This window comes from Papaver somniferum, chromosome 6 (genome assembly GCF_003573695.1).
Source record: "Papaver somniferum cultivar HN1 chromosome 6, ASM357369v1, whole genome shotgun sequence".
Taxonomy (NCBI): domain Eukaryota; kingdom Viridiplantae; phylum Streptophyta; class Magnoliopsida; order Ranunculales; family Papaveraceae; genus Papaver; species Papaver somniferum.
In genome coordinates, this window is record NC_039363.1 from 106090512 (window position 1) to 106108592 (window position 18081).

At 36.5% G+C, this 18081-nt stretch overlaps 1 non-coding gene and 1 pseudogene across 1 annotated transcript; one reads left to right on the plus strand and one right to left on the minus strand.

The window, feature by feature from the left end:
* Window positions 1–3615: 3615 nt before the first annotated feature.
* On the minus strand, window positions 3616–3717 carry LOC113291988. Its single transcript, XR_003331682.1, has one exon. It is a non-coding gene; the product is annotated as a U6 spliceosomal RNA (small nuclear RNA).
* Window positions 3718–12516: 8799 nt separating this feature from the next.
* LOC113292178 lies at window positions 12517–12616 on the plus strand (annotated as a pseudogene).
* Window positions 12617–18081: the final 5465 nt, after the last annotated feature.

The window sequence follows — 18081 nt, forward strand, 5'->3', positions numbered from 1 at the left end:
CAGCTCTATTCCTCCACCTCTATATCAAGTACACATCCCAAACTTACATTATAACCCCTGTGAATTAATCCGCGGTAAATTAAATCAGTGACCGTAACAGATTAATAAATTGTGGGTGCTAAATTTATAATACTCTAAACCAACATTCTTAATATATCGTCTGTTTAGATATCTCAAAAATAATCCTCTCACATAATTTCTAATTGGGGGCACTGACGCACTGTTAATTCCGTAAACGGCGTGACCCATTGTATGTGAGGAGGTTGTTTTGTGTTCTTATGTATACAACTATTGGTTGCTAAATTTATGAACTTAATAAAAACCTCAGACTTTCGATAAGTCCCTTGCGATATATTACTTATATAATAACTCTCGAATTTACATAAAATTATTTTTTTATATTTACGTAAATTTGGTAAAGAATGATTCAATTGTGATCTGTTTTTTCTTTTTCAAATTTATGTCACATCGAATATCATCTCAGATTTTTCTTAACATTAGAAGAGTTTTTGGTATTGTCGTTTGGCGATGCAATAAAATAACTATTCAATGTCTTCACAATTTCGATAGTTTCTTTATATGAAGGGGGCTCTATAACCACATTTTTGTCTTCAGCTTCCACATCATCACTTTCCTCGCTTCCCATTGTACTCTCAATTATTTTCTTGTCGGTCAAAAATCAGAAATAGTGCTGCTTGTCAGTTAGGTAAGAGTCACAAGTTACCATTTAGTATGTCTAATTCTATGTTTACCTTACCTTTACAACTTCTTCATATGGATGTTTGGGTCCCTGCTCCTGTCACTTCTGTAACTGGTTTTAAGTTTTATGTGAACATCACTGATTGATTTTTCAAAGTTTTGTTAGGTTTTTCCTCTTACAGCTAAGTCTGACTTCGAGTCCATTTTTATTAACTCCAAATCTTGTGTTGATAATCTGTTGTCTTGCACTATAGAAACAATTAGGACAAATGAAGGTGGTGAGTTTGTCAATACAATGAATTAAAATCCTTTCTTTATACTTTTCGTATTTCTCATGAAATTACTGATCCACACACACTAGAGCAGAATGGTGTTGCTGAATCAAAGCACAGACACCTTTTACATGTTACTACAACTTTTCTAATTCATGCCTCTCCTCCTATCTCTTTATGGTATGAAGCTCTAAGTACTGCCAACTACACTATCAACAGAATCCCTACCAAATCAATTTATTTTTTATTTCCTTTTGAGAAACTCTTCAATAAGTCGCCTAATTACTCATTTTCTAAAATCTTTGGTTGTCTGTGCTTCCCATGGCTTAGGCGGTATACATTTACTAATCTGGATCCTATAAGTGCTCAATGTATCTTCTTAGGCTACAGTACTGCTCAAAAGGGATACAGATGCTTCAACCCCTCCACTGGCAAAACTCTTGTTTCCAGACATGCCATTTTTCATGAAGATTTTTTTCCCGTAATCTACTCTAGTCAACTCTGCTGTACCTGATTGTACTTTTGACATGTCAGTCACTCTACTTGATAATTCATCCTTTATTCATCCGGTCATTACTTCTGGGTCTCCACATGTCGTTTACACCTCATCCTCTTCCATATCTACAACTTCTACATCCACCACTACACCTCCTCATGATACTGTTAATTCTCACAACATGACCACTAGGTCCAAAAATCACATTTATAGACCTAAAATTCTATTTGCAACCAAACATGTACTTCCAGCTGCTTTGATTACTACCCTTACTCCACCAACACCCACTTGCTACTCCCAAGATGTCAAAATTCCACTTTGGAAAATACTATGGATAAAGAACATAAAACTGTTATGGATGCTGACACCTTTACTCTTGTACCCCTTGATCCCTCATGAAATATGGTAGGTTGCAAGTGAGTTTTCAAAGTTAAACATTATGCTGATGATACTATTGAGAGGCACAAAGCAAGATTAGTGGCCAAGGGGTTTAACCTTCAGTCATGTGGTTAAACCTGTCACAATAAGACTAGTTCTCTCTATTGTTGTTATTTTGATTGGCCTATCAAACAACTTGATGTGAGTAATGATTTTCTACATGGAAATCTCAAGGAAACTGTTTACATGACTCAACCTCCTGGTTATCAAGATCCATCCAAACCAGACTATTTTTGTAAATTAAACAAATCTTTTTATGGACTTAAGCAAGCCACAAGAGCCTGGTATGAGAAATTAGTTGATGTTCTAGTTGCATTGGATTTCAAACCTTCTGTTGTTGATTTTTCTTTATTTGTCCAGAGGTTTGGTGCTAAACTGACTATAATCTTAGTCTATATTTATGATATTAATGATCTAGCTCAATGTGATTCTATCAATGCATACTTAAGTTTTAAACTTCCTGTCAAAGATTTGGGTAACTTACATTTTTTCTCGGGCTTGGAGGTGAAGAGAAATTCTAAAGGATTCCAAATAAGTTCTTGACTTACTTCAGATAACCAATATTGTTGGACTGAAGCCTTGCAGCTCACCTTATCCTTCTGTAATATCTGTATTTACATATGTCGTGGTCAGCCACAGATGGTGACCCTCCAACAGATACTACTGCTTAATAGATCCCTTGTAGGATCATTACAGTACCTCACTTGGACCAGGCCAGAGATTAGTTTTGATATAAATCAGATATTCCAGTTTATGCATGCTCTTACATTGTCTCATCTAACTGCAGCTAAGAGAGTCCTCATATATATGACATGTTTTGTACTTCACTAAAGGTTTTATAGCTCTATAAGGCTTCACTGATGCAGATTAGATAGGGTGTCCTGATGATAGAAGATCCACCAGTGGGTACTGTATATTTTTTGGTGATACTCTTAATTCTTAGTCATCCAAGAAACAACAAACTATGTCAAGTACTGAAGCAAAGTATATATCTCTTGCTTCCGCTACAACAGAAGTTTTATGGATTTGTCAAGTGTTGATCTTTATGTGTTTCTTCCTGATTTTCCATCCATATCTTGTGACAAAAAAAAGTGTTATTTCCTTAACTTCTAATCTTTTTTTTCAAAGACGGATAAAGCACTTGGCTATTGATTACCACTTTGTTCTTGAACTGGTTTAGTCCAAGCATTTTCAGGTGATCTACATATATTCCCTCCATCAATTTGCAGATCTTTTCACTAAGGGCCTTGCCACTATTAGGTTTGAGTTTTAAAAGTATAAGATTCGAGTTTACTCCCCTCTTCATCTTCCGGGAGGGTAGTAACCAAACATCCCATTAGAAGTCATTGTTCGTTACAACTGTACTTGTCTACGTGTTATTATGTGATTGGTGTGTAGGTCACGCCTTCTGTCTGTCCTGTAAACTCTGTCGAGTATAAACTGCATGTCTGTATCTTTTCTTTAGCTTAATGAAAATGTATCTTCTCTTTCCTGAACCATTCTTATATATATCACTCATGCTTTTGATACAATTAGCTGGTAATTCATTTTAGAAGTGTTGAAACACTTTTGGTTTCTCCAAATTTTTTGTTCATAGTTACTGAAATTATTCACTTCTATGTTACTAAATCTTGCTTTTTCTTTTCCAAAGAAAAAAGGTTACAAGTAATAATAATAATTTTTTGTTAAATGTGATACTTGAACAAGTGATACAATTTGGTCCATTTTTTGATATGTGCGTGTCATCTTTGCACAAGGCCACGCTAATCTTCTTTGTATCGTTCCAATTTTATAGGATATCCCCGAAAGGACAAAGGGGGAAAAAAATCTTTCATGTGCAGGGGCCATGCTAATCTTCTCTGTATCGTTCAATTTTATCGTATGTCCCAGAAGGGACAAAAGTTTCGGCCAAGCCATGGTGAGAAGAAGATTATAGATGAGGATGTACTTAGTAGGTGACTATCAAAGATAATAAATGATGAAGTCATTCAAGCCATGGTGTCAAAGAGATGTGTATCCTTCTCATCATCTATTTACAAATGATATTTCATTTTCTGCAATGGTAACAAAAGAAGTTTAAGTAATCTATTGAAAATCTTAAATGATGACCAATCTTTATCGGGAAAAGATTAGTAGAGAAAAGAAAAGCAAATGTTTTGTTGGGGGAGTAATCCAAGGGAGAAGAGGAATAATAACAAGAAATTTAGATGCGACACTTGCTTCTTTTTCTAACAAGTATTTAGGTGTAATTATCATGCCAGGAAGGGTTAAATCTATTCGTATTTTTTCTTATATGGAAATGCTACAAAGTAAATTAGCTCATTGGGTGAGCATGGAACTATCTTTTCAACCGAGAGTAACTTTCATCAAACATGTGCTTTGAATTTTTCATGTTTTCGGTATGGTTATTTAGTGGCTAAAAAGTGTTATACGAGTAACTTTCATGGAGCTAAAAATCATCCATATCTTTGTGATGATCCACATTTTATGGACCAAAAAGTGCTATCACGGATAATTTTAAACATCCATATGTTTGTAAAGTCCAAAAGGGATCCCTCAAATATGTGGAGGTAGCTATGGAGAGTCCAATCGATCATAGGATGACTGGATACGCCATCCGGACACTTAATGTCCGGATGTGTATATATATATATATATATATATTTTCCTCATACGGTCATTTAGTGACCAAATGTATATGAAGGGGTCTAACAACCACACCTAATATTTCGTTCGACAATATGTATGCATTAACTCCAATATAATTCCAAGTGAATCAAGAAAAGATATCCAAGAGTTATATCTCAATTTTTCAACCACAAAGAGCTCTGTGATTACTTTTTATATATTACCTATCGGAGATAAATCTCGAGAAAATCTTAGAGAAGATAATACTCAATCCGATAGAACAAGTAAGATCAGAACCTACAACTATAGATAAAATAGTTGGGTATGGCTTCAGAATCCCAATGAAGTATTTAAGTTGTTAATCTATAATGGTTTTAAGAAAAACCTAGGTTAAAGGAGAATCGACTCTAGTCGCAACTAGTATCACACATGAGGTGTGGGGATTAGGTTTTCCAGTTGCTAGAGTTCTCCCTTATATAGTCTTCAAATCAGGGTTTGATAGCTTTGAAACAAAGCAATCAATATTCACCGTTAGATGAAAACTTGATTTAAGATTCAAGCTAAGTTTTCTTAAAACCAAAGAAATATTTCTCAACCATTAGATGGTCTTAGCTTGTTACACACAAATGAAATATACCGTCATTTAGACATGGTTAACCGTACTTAAACATGTATATTGAGTTTGCTCAATAACAGTTAGTCGAAGTTATCCATATGAACACTTTTGACTTAACCACATTCATCTAACACTTCTAGATCAAATGATAATCAAATGAATCTAATTGTGTTACTTATAGAGTTGTTCAATTGTTTAAATTCTCATAGAATAATACAAGACATAATTGAAACAAAATCAGATTTGATTCAAGAGAATCAATTCATAAATATTTAGCCAGGGTTTACAAAGATTGCATTCCTTAATTTATAAATGTATTTTTTCATGAGTATGAAATCATACTTGAAAAGACGAGGGTACCCAAATATACCTCAATCTAAAACTTTTCCACCTATAAGTCCTTTCTCCGAAAGTGATTGTCTATGGACTGAGTCGAGACAATACAACTAATCGGTTCACACTTCGTGTGATCGTCTACTGATACAAGATCGAGACAATACGACAACAATATAACTTATGTGATTGACTATGGATACAATATCGAGACAATACAACAACGAAGTACGTTTACTTGATAAAGGGTTCGGACTTAATCAAACACAATAGGATTACTATAAAGTAAATAGGAATTAACGTTTTTGTATTTTACTTCTAATTTTAATAAAAACAATTATAATTGCGGAAATAGAAAAGTAAAAGACACATCAAGATTTTGTTAACGAGGAAACCGCAAATGCAGAAAATTCCCGGGACCTTGTCCAGAATTGGATACTCTCAGGATTAAGCCGCTATACAAAATAAACCAACTTCGTATAGTTGAGACCAAGCAACTAAACCTATAGTTCCGTCAGTATTCCCATGCCTCGAACTTATGAACAAGTCACGTACTTGGAACAATTACTTTGGTTCGTATTCCAAACAGTAAAGGAACAACAAATCTGTTTGGAATCAACTCTTTTCAACCAAGTGATGTGAGTTCGACAAAAGGCTCTTTCGTTTATCACAATAAACTCCTTTGTCAGGTCCTTAGATCTATCCACTAACGACTAGCAAAGTAATCGCCTAGATTTTGAAATCAATACCTTGAATCACAAAGAATCGTATTGATGCCGATCTACTCAAATAATCAATCCAATCTACCACAAGGATAAACTGATTATAGTTGGATCCTCTTTAACCGAAACAAGTATTGTGCACACCAAAGATTATGAACCCAAATCAGAAATCTTCAAAGTCTTCTTTGTCTTTAAATCTTCTTAGATATTCAATAAACACCTGCAAACAAAATACTTGAATCTCTTGTGATCAATCATGCAAAGAACGGAGTCTGTTAACAATGGATTATCACAAGACGTCTTTAGATCTACAAACAGTCTAAAGATCCCCGTTGAATTTGATCTAGTTTGAGTGAATTTTATATCAGAAGAGAAGATTCTCAAGCATAAACAAACTAGGTGCAATCAAAGTTGAACAACCGTTAGTCAATCAAATCAATTAAAAACTAATAATAAACCGCAACCACCAACGGTACTAATAGAGCTTCTCAATCCCAAAGAAGTATTTAAACTGAACGGCCGTAAGAGATTTCGCCTAATTAGGTTACTTTCCTCTCCAAATAGGTGGTTCCACCAGTAACAACACAACTAGGTATTTTTGCTGGCTCTGAGGATTAGTTTGCTTGAAATGCAAACTTTGGTATTTACAGACCAAGGAAGTTTGGACACCAAGGAATTTCCAAAACCGAATATATTCTCAAGATATGCAATAAATTCCAGATTCGGTTTCCATAATTCCTGGAAATGCTTTGTCCAAACATTGACCGAAAATCACTTAGGCAATCTCCAATCAGTAAATGCACATTACCAATTTTCATTTTTCTAAAAATAAAATTAACAACCTTAATTAAAAGATTCTCAACTTATATTTTCGACCCGGGATTTTACTTTAGATATTAAGGAATATCTGTGAACAATAAAAGATAAGCGTTACTGCACATGTTCAAAGAATGTCGACATCTTTACTTTGTAAGTCCTCTTTCATACTTAAAATCTTGAAACTGATTAGACACACTTCCAAACGAGTTTAGAATTGGTTCATCTGACATCCAAGAACTATGTGATTGATTAAGAACACTCAAATCACAAATCATGGGTTTAACGGTTCTACCAAAACAAGTTTCGGTTCTACCTCCATGTGAGTATTGTGCATAGTCACACTAGTTACCGAAAATTCAGTTGACTAGGTACTAGGGTTGGTTCCCCACATACTTATGGTAACTACTTGTATTCATTGCACATGTCCATAGGGTCGGTTCCCCCCATTGATGTGTTTTCAAAGTTGTTGTAGTAATATGATTCGTTCAAGACTTGTGAGAGCGGATTTTTAGATTTTTTTTAATAAATAAAAATAGCGAACTAAATTAAAAAGATGTTGTGAAAATTATGGAGAGAATTGGGCTAGGATTCCACCATTGGTTGATATTAGTAATTTAATAAAACAATAATTATGCAACTCAACATTCAAATTGATTCTAATAGTATTGCCTAGACATGTAGATTTCCAAAAGAATAGATGTTAATCCAAGCATAGAATATCAAAACCCTAAAGAAAGCTTATTCTATCAAGAGAAAATACACCTAACTAATCAAAATCATATAAACAATTTTTAGTTCAATGCAAAAATCATAATAGAGTTGTCGTAATTAATTAATAGAAATATATCACTTTTACCGAAACAACGGCTTCCTCCATATCCCCAAGGATTGGGTTTAGATCATCATGATGTTGGAAACACGCTCAAAAGTTGATTTCATTACTCTAAGTAGGTGTACAAATGATGAAATGGAGAAAATGATGAAAATCGGGTGTTTACAACGTTTATAATTGTTGCAAAACACTGTTACAAAGAACGATAAAAAAGAACTGCTATTGTTGTATCTCTGCGACCCTCGTGTGGCTGTCGTCGTCACTGTTGATAAACGACTGCCTCTGGTGGTCTTTTGTTCTTCGTGTTCTTGGTGCAACAGCAGAAACAAAGTTCTGAAAACTCTTGATTCACGCCTCCTGAGCTCTCCTCTCGACCCCAAACTCTCCGTCCCCCTTCTATGTGATACCAGAAGCCTATATATACCCACAAAGGCCTTCGAATATCACCCCATTACTCCAAATAATCCTCATAACTCCGGCAGCAAAGAAAATATTCTCGGGAATATTTTTTCCCCTTTTTCTTCTCCTGCACGCGTCTGGATACGTGCATAGAATCTTTGTTTAACTCCTTCACGTTTCTGAAGCAACCAACGCGTGCGGTACACGTCCAAACTCGCTGTAATCCCGTGACTGTCTCCCTTGTGAACACGGCTTGCCCTGTTTAGCTTCAATCCGACGATGCAGCCAATTCTAATCGAAACAATCAACCATACCACGCCTGTTACGCTCCGTAAAGTCATCCAGTGCAAATTCAACCATTGGGTCTCACTGCAGCTCCTCCAAATCCGAAGAAGAATATGTTGCAGGTGAAAAAAATATTTCTCGCCAAAAAAATTAATTCAAACGAGGTAGAAGGGTGTTGTGGACAAAAATGGGTGTTGTGGACAAAAATGGGATACATATAGCCGTGGGTGATACTTAGCAAAAATGGAGGTTCGTATAGCAATTGTCCTCCGGGGTGCTCCGAGCAACTTTTCGAGACGAATTTTCCAACAATATTTATTTCCCGAAAAATACCTACAAACACACAAAACACCATAATAAGTACGAAATCGAAAACTAATAATACGGAACATTGAGGACAAATTAGACACATAAATGCGTCTATCAAATACCCCCAAACTTATTATTTTCTAGTCCTCGAGAAAATCTAATCTAGAAAATAAAAATGACTACACTTAGCACGTGCAGCAAGTCGTTAAACCACTAGGTGGCCCTAGTGGCGGAGTGTTGTCTCCGGAGGGTTTATCAGAGGTGTACCCACAAAACCTTTACTCCAGACCCTAGCTATCTACGCAGAACCTTGGAAGACACTAAAGAATCTCCTTGGTTGGCATACTCTCATTGACTAAAGGAGGAAGTATCCTGATGCGAAATTCCAATTGTTGTACACGAGTTTGCACTCAGCATACTAAAATTCATATATAAGTGACAGAGCTCTACTCAGATAGTTTCTGTACATCATAACCAGAGTCAAACAATCACATGGAAAGATTAAGAAGATGGATAAAGAGATGGTTAAAAGTGAACGGTGTTTCCCATATCTGTCTGAAGGCCTCTGCCAAGGTGAACCTATCCTAATGGACTGAGATACCGGTCTGACTAATATCAACACAACTGGCATATACAAGGGGACCACTGGTCGATAAACCTAACTCTAGGTCAACACAGCTGGCATATACAAGGGCACCAGTGGTCGAATTTATTGAATTTATTCCGGTTGGTCTAATGGTCTGGTCTCATTTTTTTTTTCTTCAAATTTTTTTTTTTCAATTTTTTTTTCTTTTTTTTTGTGTGTTGTCTCAATCACTATATTCCATCCTAGCAAAGGTAACAACTTGAATCGTGTGCCCCACCAAATCACTTAAAAAAATAAAAACAGAAGGATTAGGATTCAACGAGATATGGTGAAACTACCATGTTTTTTTTTTAATTCTAACACCCAAGCTCTGTGCTTTTATGAATATACTCTTTAGATGTTTCCATCTAATCAGATTGGTTCCTCAACTCCTATAACTAAGATGTTCCCATCCACTTAGATTGGTTAGTGCCAACCTTAATAAGCCTAAATTTCTAGGCTCTGGAGTTAATTTGTTGCAGCTAAGAGCTAACGAAAAGTTTCTTTCTTCCCCACCCCCAAACTTAAATCTAAGATTGTCCTCAATGTTCTAGAGATGAAATTAAAAGCATGAACAATAAGAAACTGTTACCACTTGATGGATGGAAAAAGAAATAAGGAAGGATATTACGGTAAGCATGAGTACCTCCCAGGAAATGCTAAATTTAAAGTCTTTAGCTAGACATCAAATACCTCAAAAAGGATTGTCACCTTCCAAAGTCATATATCAATAGTCGAAAAAATTGTGGATCCATAAGACCAAATAGAACTGACACCAGTATGAGACAACTGCACTGATTCAGAAAAATGAAAAGAAGGAGCACGTCCTCATCTAAGGTTTCTGTCAAGACAACTGAGTTTATCTGCGGCGCGTAATTGAACTTCATATGTATGTCTCGATAAATAGATTCATCCGAAACACGGGTCTCTAATACCTGGGTTACCTCCTGGACAATATCAGGAGGATCGGGTTGCGGAGTCTGAAAAGACTCAAGAAATATCTCAGATGTACAAGGCTCGAGTCCCAAGTTAGGGACTCTAATTAGGGATATGATACAATCACAAGAACCATCACTACCCCCAAACTTAGGGTTCGCAGACAAACCTCTCTGGATCTTCAGAGTCCTTGAAATACTCAAGAGATTCTTCTAGTTCTCTACCCCCAAACTTAGGGTCATCATTATTCTCAGAAAAACCTAAAACTATTGCCTGAATTTCTGGGTCCATAGAATCTTTAAATACTCAAGAGCTTCTTCTAAAGATTGATCACATATCTGATCTAAGAGAATGGTTTCCTCAAAATCATCTAAAGAATCTACCAGTAAAGTGTCAATCCAATTATCCTGAACTAAAGTGCTAATCATATTCACTTCTTCAAAATCATCGTTCTCAGAAGGTTGTCTAGTAACATTAAAGACATTTATTTCAGTGGTCATATTACCAAAGGATATGTTCATAAGCCCAGTCCTACAGTTGATGACAACGTTAGCTGTGGCTAAAAATGGGCGACCTAAAATCACTGGGATTTGATGACTTGGGTCCTGAACAGGCTGGTTGTCTAGAAAAACGAAATCCACAGGATAAATAAACTTATCAACCTCAATCAGAACATCCTCTATGAAACCACGAGGGACTTTGACAGACCAATCAGCTAATTTTAGTGCCATTTTAGTCGGTTTCAACTTACCAAGACCTAGATGGGTGTATACATGATAGGGGAGTAAGTTAACACTAGCTCCTAAGTCAAGTAAAGATTTATCGACCATGTGATTACCAATCGTACAAGATATGGTGGGTCATCCAGGATCCTTATACTTAGGGGGTGTTTGGTTCAGAAGAATGGAACTTATCTGACCAGTTAAAAAAGCTTTCTTATGGACATTAAGCTTACGCTTTCGTGTACAAAGATCTTTAAGGAACTTGGCATAAGCAGGCATCTGCCTAATTGCTTCTAATAGAGGAATGTTGATGTTCACCTGCTTAAATGTTTCCATTATCTCGTTGAAAGTCGACTCCTTCTTTGTTGGGGCTAACAAATGTGGATATGGGGATCTAAGCACAAAGGTAGACCTATCAGGAATTTCTTGGGAATCCTTAGAGACTATTTCAGTTTCCTCGTCTACGGGCTCCTCTTGGGAAGTAGAAGGTGGAACTATAGTATGTCCACTAGGCATGGCTACCTTATTGTCTACCGTTTTACCACTCCTAAGGGTTGTTATCGAGTTTACATGGTTTGATGATTTCTCACTAGCTAAAGATATTTGATGGACTCCCCTAGGGTTGGGTTGTGGTTGACTAGAAAACTTTCCCTTTTCTCTCAATGTATCATTTATCTGACTAACCTGGATTTTCAACTCGGAAATAGCCCGAGAGTTAGCTTGTACCATCTTTGTATTTTCATCTAATCCTTGTGCAACCGATTGCTGAAATTCTAAAGCGTTCCGAGTTAACAAGGCAAGAGACTCTTCTAAACTCATGATTTTCTTATCTGAAGGGATCTGAAACTGTGCCGCAGCTGAAGGATTCTTAGTATAGCCAAAACCTGGGGGAACCTGAGCATTACTAGACTGACCTTGATTCTGGCCCTTGGACCAAGAAAGGTTTGGATGGTTTCTCCAGCCAGGGTTATAGGTTTCTGAATATGGGTCAAACTTCTGTCGGTTATCAAACCTAGTGTTGTTATAAAGAGCATTTGCTTGCTCTTCAACAACATGGCCTTCCCAAAAAGGCTCATTTCTTCCACTACTACCACTAGAATGACCTAATTCTAAGGCTTCTAACCTTTTGGCTATAGCTGCTATTTTGGCATCTGACTCATAAGATCCTTCTACCCTATTAACATTTCCTCTACTTAGAAGAATTGTTTTCTGGGGGTTCCATACTATTTTCCCATTATTGGGTCTTATCGGCGATTTCATTCAAAAATGTCATCGCTTCATCAACAGTTTTATTCTCAAACCCACCTGTGCATAAGGACTCAACCATGGTTGTTGTTGAATAATCTAAACCCTCGTAGAGGATCTGAACTAACCTAACCTTCTCCAAACCATGATGAGGACACTGAGATATCAAGTCATTGAACCTTTCTAAGTACTTATATAAAGATTCTCCCTCTTGTTGGGAAAAAGTACATATTTGTGTCCTAATAGACGATGTTTTATGCCTTGGGAAAAACTTATGTATAAAGGCATAAGTAAGTTGTTCATAGGTTTCAATTGACTCAGAGTCCAAACTATACATCCAAGATTTGGCTTTATCTTTTAAGGAAAAGGGGAATAACCTAAGTTTCAACGCATCATCACTTAGGTTTTTAATTTTCAGAGTACTACAAACTTCCTCAAATTCCCTAACATGAAAATAGGGGTTCTCATTCTCCTTCCCTAAAAACATTGGAAGCATCTGTAAAGTCCCGGGTTTCAGTTCATAATTTACCTCGGTTTCAGCTAACTTGATACAAGACGGACGAGAGGTCCTAGTTGGGTTTAGCAAAGCTTTCAAAGTTTCCATTTCTGGCACTACCAAAGGACTAGGAGTACTAGGGGTACTTTCCTCACGAAGACACAGATTCTTAAAACTGAAGTTTCCAAAAACGGGGCTCTCAAAAGAAGAGTCTTCGAGCTCCCCGCCTTCACAAGAAGAACTACTAGGTTTTCCACTAATCAAACGACCTAGAGTGTTTCTTTTCCAAGCCCGTTTAAAAACTTCGGGTATACACTAGAAAAACAAAAATCAAAAATCAAAAAGAGAAGTCCTAAAAAGGAAGGGATGTTCTGTGCAAACACAATCAAGGATGACTCCACCACAGCAAACCTACTGATTTCTAGCAAACAAAAAGCATGATGGATCCACTTAGATTGTTTCTAGACCAGCTTCTAATCCTTCGAACGGGAATTCATTACAATTTAAGAAAACCCCTCTGGAATCAATCCGAGTTAAAGTAAGTTGAATAGAGGCGAGGGAAGCTCGGTGGAGCTTTGATACCCAAGGCCTCACCGGTATTACAAGGCGGCGCAGTCACGCATTCAACTTACAGAAACCGTCAAGAATTTCAAAGTATGCTTAACAGAGTAACCAATATTTTTCGAATGACTTTCCTGTTAAGCTTGTTACCTTATCGGTCTCGTTCTAGTCAAAATTTTAGGCTTAGGTTCGCGTTTGGTGTCGTTTTCCTAAGGCGGGAAAGAAGAGAACGGTGATGAAATCCGAACCCTTATCTTGTATGGCCAGTCCTTTCCCTTTACTAGGAAAATAAAGCAGCCGTTTTCAAGTCCTCAACATATCTGCATATGAAGGAAGACAGTAACTCGCTGATAGGGGATTCGCGAGTGTTTCGACAAACTTACCTTCCGTACCAGACGGGGGATGAACCTTTGTAGTCGACTCGGGCCACGACTCCTATGTCATGTATGAACCCGAGGGGCCGAGGTGATATCGTAATCACCGTCCTTCTCTGCAAACAATTTATATTTAAACTACCCTTCCGTAGCATTTAAAAATAATGTCCCAAAATTTAAAGTCCAAAGTCCAAAAATATAAAGTGCAAAAGAAAAATAAAGTCTAAAAAAAATAAAAATCTACAAAAATAAAAATGTCTCCCTTTTTTTTTCTCTCTTTTTTTTTTATAAAATAAAAGAAATCTTCTTCTTTCGCTCCTTTCGCTTTGCGTTTCACTCGAAGTCTTTAAGTATTCACCAAAAGCTTTGGCAAAATTTTCTTTCGCTCCAAATTCCGAATTCTGTAAGAAAAAGAAAAAAACCCAAAAACGTAAAGAAGAACAAATAAAATAAAAACCTAAAAAAAATCTAAAAACTCTAGCCTAAAGACAAGTCCCCGGCAGCGGCGCCAAAAATTTGATGTGTTTTCAAAGTTGTTGTAGTAATATGATTCGTTCAAGACTTGTGAAAGCGGATTTTTAGATTTTTTTAATAAATAAAAATAGCGAACTAAATTAAAAAGATGTTGTGAAAATTATGGAGAGAATGGGGCTAGGATTCCGCCATTGGTTGATATTAGTGATTTAATAAAACAATAATTATGCAACTCAACATTCAAATTGATTCTAATAGTATTGCCTAGACATGTAGATTTCCAAAAGAATAGATGTTAATCCAAGCATAGAATATCAAAACCCTAAAGCAAGCATATTTTATCAAGAGAAAATACACCTAACTAATCAAAATCATATAAACAATTTTTAGTTCAATGCAAAAATCATAATAGAGTTGTTGTAATTAATTAATAGAAATATATCACTTTTACCGAAACAACGGCTTCCTCCAAAGTCCCAAGGATTGGGTTTAGCTCATCATGATGTTGGAAACACGCTCAAAAGTTGATTTCATTGCTCAAAGTAGGTGTACAAATGATGAAATGGAGAAAATGATGAAAATCGGGTGTTTGCAACGTTTACAATTGTTGCAAAACACTGTTACAAAGAACGATAAAAAAGAACTGACGTTGTTGTATCTCTGCGACCCTCATGTTGCTGTCGTTGTCACTGTTGATAAACGACTGCCTCTGGTGGTCTTTTGTTCTTCGTGTTCTTGGTGCAGTAGCAGAAACAGAGTTCTGAAAACTCTTGATTCACGCCTCCTGAGCTCTCCTCTCGACCCCAAACTCTCCGTCCCCCTTCTATGTGATACCAGAAGCATATATATACCAACAGAGGCCTTCGAATATCACACCATTACTCCAAATAATCCTCATAACTCCGGCAGAAAATAAAATATTCTCGGGAATATTTTCTTCCCTTTTTCTTCTCCTGCACGCGTCTGGATACGTGCATAGAATCTTTGTTTAACTCCTTCACGTTTCTGAAGCAACCAACGAGTGCGGTACACGTTCAAACTCGCTATAATCCCGTGACCGTATCCCTTGTGAACACGGCTTGAACTGTTTAGATTCAATCCGACGATGCAGCCAAATCTAATCGAAACAATCAACCATACCACGCCTGTTACGCTCCGTAAAGTCATCCCGTACAAATTCAGCCATTGAGTCTCACTGCATCTCCTCCAAATCCGAAGAAGAATATGTTGTAGGTGAAAAAAATATTTCCCGAATTCAAACGAGGGAGAAGGGTGTTGTGGACAAAAATGGGTGTTGTGGACAAAAATGGGCTACATATAGCCATGGGTGACACTTAGCAAAAATGGGGGTTCGTATAGCAGTTTTCCTCCGGGGTGCCCCGAGCAAGTTTTCGAGCCGAATTTTCCAACAATATTTATTTCCCAAAAAATACCTACAACACACACAAAACACCATAATAAGTACGAAATCGAGTACTAATAATACGGAACATTGAGGACAAATTAGACACATAAATGCGTCTATCACCCATCACTAAAAACATGTTGTACATGTTCATAGAATCGGTTCCCCCATCTGCTAAAAACATGTTGCACTTCTTATAAGGATCGATTTCGCATTGTGATCGGTTGCACCTCTTCATAGGATCGGTTCCCCTTTGCCCAGAGTTGGTCATGCCAATAACACTAAATCGATCATACCATCTCAGGTGATTACTTAATATCGGTTTCACTAATAAAAGTCATACCAATGCAAAAGTCAGTCTTTGTGAATAGTTTTACCAAGAACATAAACAAGTCATGATCGGTTTCACTAATCACACATATTGGTAGTTCAAAAGATATGCAATGAATCACAATACCAATAAGCCTAGCGATTTCCCTTTCAATTTATAAAACGAGTTCATGAATTTACTTCCTTTAAACGAATGTAAAACACTGTTTCCTAGGATGAAATATTCACCTCATACCCATACATAATCACAATAGCATTCAAACGATTATGTCGATGTCTTATATACGAAGTTCAAAAGATAAGCGCTATATTTCGTATTGTATTCCTTAATACTATGTCTAACTAGAGTGTAATCATTCATGCTTCGCAGTTATGTTTTGAATATGCACGATGATAAGCACGTATGTGCTAAATTTTGTAACCATATTTATATTAGCTAGGACTCGATATTGTTGCTAATAATACTATTTTAACGCTTTTGTAGAAATTAGAAGTAAATCCAATCATCCAAAAGTAAATGGCAAAATGTGAAACTAAAACAGTGCTTGCCACATAAAAAAACCCAGTAAGGTTATCCGAGACACCAAAATGAGACAGAGATGGGATGATACACAAGTGGGACAGTCTAGTTGAAAACAAGGAGGTCAAGCACGTACACATGCTTTCCCATGAATCATGGTTTTGTGGGGATCAGAAGAACAGTCGTGTGATTTTCAGCAAATTGCAAGCAGAAAACACTATAGTGGGTTACTATGCCATGTGTCGTGGCATATTTACACATCCAGTTTTGGGAAGTTTAAAAGGCATTAGCTGTTAAGGAAATCTTGTTAGGTAGTGGAATATTGGAACAAATAAATGGGTCCACATGAATATCTTATTGGAGGGAGAAAAATGAATTAAAAAGATTTTGCTTTCTCACCCGTGGGATTCTTTTTAAGTCTACCAAATAAGCATGCAAGCAAAATGAAGAAGAATATATACGGGGAGATCACATTGATGACCACCATGCAAGTTTCAATTAAGGCTAATTAAGAGAATGACGACACGCCTTTATTTGGTATATATTTTCTGTATTGTGAAGAAGAAAAAGGGAGGTTCTGGTGACTGTTTTGGGGAGGCCGGTTTTGGAAGCTCTCTCTTGCGAGAGGCCGAAACCAGAGAAGAGAAAAGAGAGGCGCGGCTACGGAAGTGAAAAGAAGGGTTTGCAATTCTTTTGATTTCATTTCCATTTTGATTTGCTAGTGATTCTCTTTGATTTGTTTATGGATTTTGAGAAAGTCATGTCTAGCTAAATCCTTGTAACTAGGGTTTATGTTGAAACCACTTAGAATATTAGGTTATTTTCATTTGAATAATATTTAGCAAAAGACTATTATGATTTGATTTGATTAGATTAATTCTTGAATAATATTTATTGATTAACCGAAATACAAGTTGTTGCTTCACCGGTTTTAAAACCTATGTGCGTAATCGATAGTTTTACAAATATGTTTGTCTTATTATTTGATGATCCATGCTTGGTTAATTTCTTTGATGGTTTATGCTTAAAAAAGCCAAATAAAAATTGTGAACTTATATTTAGTTTCGTGTAATTTTCTCGCTAACGCAATTTGATGATGCATGCTTCGGTTTAGTCTTTTGATGTACCATGCTTAGGGTGTCCCAGCAATATTTGCGACTCTAATACTTATAATAGGTGATGTCGATAGAACGAACAATAGACAAATATTCATGGATTATGTTCCATTTCAGTAATTGAATAGAAGTTGTGGTGGATACTATAAACCCTGGTTACCAACTCTCCCATTGAATTTCTTTTATTACTTTAGTTTAATTTTATTAACTCATTTTACATTTCTCAATTATAAAAATCTCAAAAAAACCATTATTTCTGATTATTAGAGATATTGATTACAGTATTTCCACATCTCCTCGTGGGAACGACCCGTACTTGCATCTGTCTATTAGTTAGACACCGTGTGATTGCGGTTATCATATAGGGTTTTCCGAAATCCGGACAATTTTTGGCGCCGCTGCTGGGGAGCGGCTGAGGAATATTGTGATT